Raw genomic sequence first — 4,461 nt, forward strand, 5'->3', positions numbered from 1 at the left:
ACCAAACAATTGCAATTTGCTCGACAACACTGTGATAGAATATCATATCAACAAAATTTTTAGAGTTTATAAGCAATTCAGGGAAACTAACTAATAAAGAGGACAACAAGAGGAAACTAGCCAAGGAAGAAGCAATATGCCAGCTTTAAATATAGAGCTGTAGAAAAGCTCAAATCAAGAGACAACAATCATATTTGAATTTAGAAGATGAGAGTACTCATATAAAACAAAGAACTTGTCAATAAGTATGTCTTAAAACACAAACGGTCAAATTAAAAGGTTTAAGGTCTCACCAGATGGCTGTTCCAATATAGTAAGACTGAAAATAACTGGTCTCAAGTGGATTTGAGAAAGAAGAATAACAAGGAACTACCCTTTTGGGTCAACAACATCGTGATACTATATCACGTTAATGAATTCACAAAGTTTTTAACCAAATCACGGAAATTAACTAGTAGAAAAGACAATCAGAGCAAACTAGTTCAGGAAGATAGCAAATTACTTTAGACTTGGAGTTGCTAAAGAGCTCAAAGCATGATGGAATAATTTTTAGTGGAATTAAGAAGAGGGAACTACTCATATAAAATAAAGAGCTTGTCAAGAAGCACTTTTGAAAACAAAAAAGTCCACTAATGATCTTTGAAGAATATTATCATTGAAGAGACAATAGTTTAGGGAAACATGTTCATTCTGAAGGCTATAAATAAAGCAGCTCCGAGTATAAGAGTTTGCTGGCAAGAATTCAGAGAGTCAAAGTATTGCTTTTATGCAGAATGAGTAAAGAAGGACCGTAGTCACTGGAGGTTATCAGAAAACATGAGGGAGTAAGCTCAAAACTGAAAGTGATTCACAATCTTGACATAGAAGAGGGAAAGTAATGGCACATTACCTTGCAAAAGAAGTCATTTAAGTTCTTAATTCAACAAAAGGTATTTTGATCAAGAGGGGTGCGAGAAAAATGGAATTCATGGGAATCCAAGTAAGCGTTGTTGATGAATCTTCTTGGTTAACTACAATGGTGATACTCCGTTGTTTAACTCTTTATAGAGGATGGTAAATGAGTTATGGGAAACTTTGGTCACAAGCTACTTTCACCTTACGATCACGCCAGATGACCATATGTGGGGATTACGACTCTTTGGTACTCTCGGTTCGTCAGAACGCCCATCCTCGTAACACGCCGTTTCTTTAGTCTTGTTCTATGTTGGATTGCTTTTCTCGTGACGAAGTTTATTTCTTATCGCGTCCTTTTCTTTTCATCGCTCGGGAAAGCGAGAAATGTTCATACTGTACTTCTAAGTTCGAGATCATATTGTGTTCTAGAAGGAACGCATAACTAAGTATTCTAAGTTCTTTGGAAATTTCGATTTCCCTATACTAGCGATTCAATTACTAACTCAAAAAGAGATATCATTTCACCAACTCAAAAAGAGATATCATTTCAACAATTGGTACCATACTCATATACTTTATACTTTCATATTCCAGTACCTTTTCCCATTTAGGAAAGTTACTTCTTTTATTCATGCATTCACAGTCTTTAGCCAAGAAAAGACATAGTAACTCTTTCTTTAAGCACGTTACTCAATCAAGAAACATCAACTCTTTCTTTGAACTTAATATTTTCATCTGTTCACTCAAATTAACTGCATGCGTTATTTCTCAATTTCAAACTTTCAAACATCTTGACTTTCTTGTGAAAAAGAACAAGTTACCTTTTTCCTCATTGAGCGCGATTGGTGGGAGTGCTAAGAGCATTTTCATCGATTAGACTATCTAGTGGAACAAGGCTTGACAAAAAAGATTTTCAAAGAAGACTCTCGGGTTCAGAGCGAGAAAGAATGCTCTGACACCACTTTGTCACGACCGCATTTTCTAAGGATAGAAAACACGGTTGATCGCGACTAGGGGAGGATTAAAGAAGCGGGGAAGAAAGGGGAAGACACAAATCGGCCATAGCTCGAAATAAAATCAGAGTTTTGAACAAATAGACTTGAGTATTTTAAGATGCACAACAGAAACAAATGAACGCGGTTCCATGTATGAAGACATGAACCTCCGAGAGTCAAAATCTGACTGAATTAAATGTCTTGTCTCAATAGCACTTCCTCCACCACTTCGCTGCTCAACCTGCACAATTTAGAAATATATGCAGGGCTGAGTACGAAAAGTACTCAGTGAACACATTGCCGACAATTACACATATACATTTGAAAATATTGTCAAGCCATCATCACAGTAACACTCGGGGTGTTGTTGAAAGACCCGAGCTTACTAAAATATCACATTGGACTGCAGTCCCATTTTTTCCTGTACTTAGCCATATCTGATCACATTGTGCCGTCGAGATGGTGTTCTCGCACGGTCACCTTCTCTGCCCAACATGTCAGAGGTATTCTTGTACCGGGAAGGTGGCCACCTTCCTCTGTCACCTGCTCTGCCCAACATGCAGAGGGAGCTTGTGTACACTAGTCCGAGTGGGGACACCACCCTTACTGGGACCCGAATTCGACTTATATCATCATTCATAATTCACTTGGCTGTAGCCAACAGATAGGCATCATACACAAAACATTTATGGCAAGACAACATCTTTAAAAATCACGAACATGTGTTCAAGTTTTCATAAAATACGATTTGTATTTTAGTATAAGAAAGCTCACCTGGATCATTTAGTTCCTTTAACTTGAATCATTCGTTCCGACTTTACTTGCGGACGTACCCTTTTGAAAATATCACAATATAATAATACACTAATTAGACTCAAGGAAAAAAACTACTTAAATTAGAATGCATGCACCCTCATTAAAGTCTTTTATCTCGTTTCTCGGTTTTCACGTATTTTTGATTATTCGGCGGCCGCCCAAGGTTCCTCCGTTGGCTTCTCGTATTTCCCTCCACGATATCGAATTAAATCCCAAAATTATTTAAGCGCATAAATAAATCATCGAAATTATTTCCCTCGAAATTTATATTTATTTCGGCCTTGGAAATATTCTGGAAATTTATTAAACAATTCCTCACAATTAATTCAATTATAAATCCAAATATTTATTTACAAAAATCCAAATTTAATTATTTCCCCACCTTATATCTCCAATTAAAATTTAAATGCCCAACAAAATTTAATTGAAGCCCAACTAACCAAAACATCCCATTTTAATTTAATAGGCCCACTTTCTTTAAACAAACAAAGGCCTAATTTAATAGTCCCTAACCCACCTATTTAAAAAGGCCCAACAATAAAAAAAATAGCTAAAACTCCAAAATGCTTTCTTCTCCAAAACTCAACACCGATCTATCTCTCCTCAATTTCTTCCCAATTGAGAAATTCCAAAATTCAAAGAACTAATCTCTATCTCTCTCTATCTAATTCGTCAACCCCATTCTTTCCCAAATTCACTTTCCTCATCTCTTCTCTCTTAATTCAGCCTCGCTCCTCATTCTCAAATCAACGGAGCTCCAGGAGTAATTACCGCCGCCCCCTTCTCGCCGTCGCTGCCAAAGTCCAGCCGCTGCCTCCGTCAGACGCCGGAAGAGCTGTTGCTGTCGCCGCCGGGAGCCGCTGCTCCGTCGGTGGTCGTGCAGCCCCGAAACATCACCGCAGCCCCCAACTTCAAACGGGACAGTCCCGATTCACCTCCGAATAGCCCCGACACTAACCCGATTTCAACCGAACAGATCGGTTATCATTCAAAGTATGCTTCTTTTCGTTTTTAGTTTTCAATTCGCAGCAAGGGGGTTTCAATTCGTGATGTTCGATTGGTTTTGATTGTGTTATGTGTGGGAGTGATGTATGATGAACATGATATGTATAACAACGATCAAAGGGAAGGGATTTAGGGATTTATACCTCACTGAACAGATCGGCTCAAGCAAGGCTGTTGGTTTTCTCCTACCTGAATTTGGATTCTTGGTTTCTTGAATTTGATTGAGTAGAAGTTGAGAAGAATAAATCTTGTTCTTGTTGCAGAGGAACGAAGTAGGAGAAAATTGATTTGTGAAAGAGTATTATAGAGGGGATAGATGGTGTGGTGGTGATGTGGGGTGAAGAAAAGAAATGATACAATGCATAAAAGATGGAGTGAAAGTGACGGTGTAGAAGGAATATGATTTGATTTGCCTTTGTCAGGAAGGAAGGAATATGATTTGTGTGCACTAATTAAATGCAACATTAAATGATGTGTCTAAAAAAAAATTCGATCCATTGGATCTGCCCTCTCTCTTTTTATTTTATTTTATTTAATTATTTAATAATTAATTGAGTATTTATTTAATTGTTTATTTAATTTGGTGTAGATATAATCGGTTCAAGTCCGTGGCTGCCCGCGCTGAAGTACCCAATTTGCTTAGAGTGCGATGTATTAAATTTTGTTGGATGTATCGGACATTAAAATTTTGATTATGGGTCTTGATTCTTTTATTATACATATATATATTTTTTTATATACTTGGTTGTCG

General features: G+C 37.3%; 1 long non-coding RNA gene across 1 annotated transcript; it reads right to left on the reverse strand.

Annotated features, from left to right (window-relative positions):
• Positions 1-2,064: 2,064 nt before the first annotated feature.
• LOC121741152 lies at positions 2,065-4,149 on the reverse strand. Its single transcript, XR_006037791.1, has 3 exons — positions 3,854-4,149; positions 2,664-2,723; positions 2,065-2,130 (listed from the first exon to the last, which is right to left on the reverse strand). It is a non-coding gene; the product is annotated as an uncharacterized LOC121741152 (long non-coding RNA).
• Between the last annotated feature and the right edge of the window lie 312 nt (positions 4,150-4,461).

This window comes from Salvia splendens, chromosome 7 (assembly GCF_004379255.2).
Source record: "Salvia splendens isolate huo1 chromosome 7, SspV2, whole genome shotgun sequence".
NCBI lineage: Eukaryota > Viridiplantae > Streptophyta > Magnoliopsida > Lamiales > Lamiaceae > Salvia > Salvia splendens.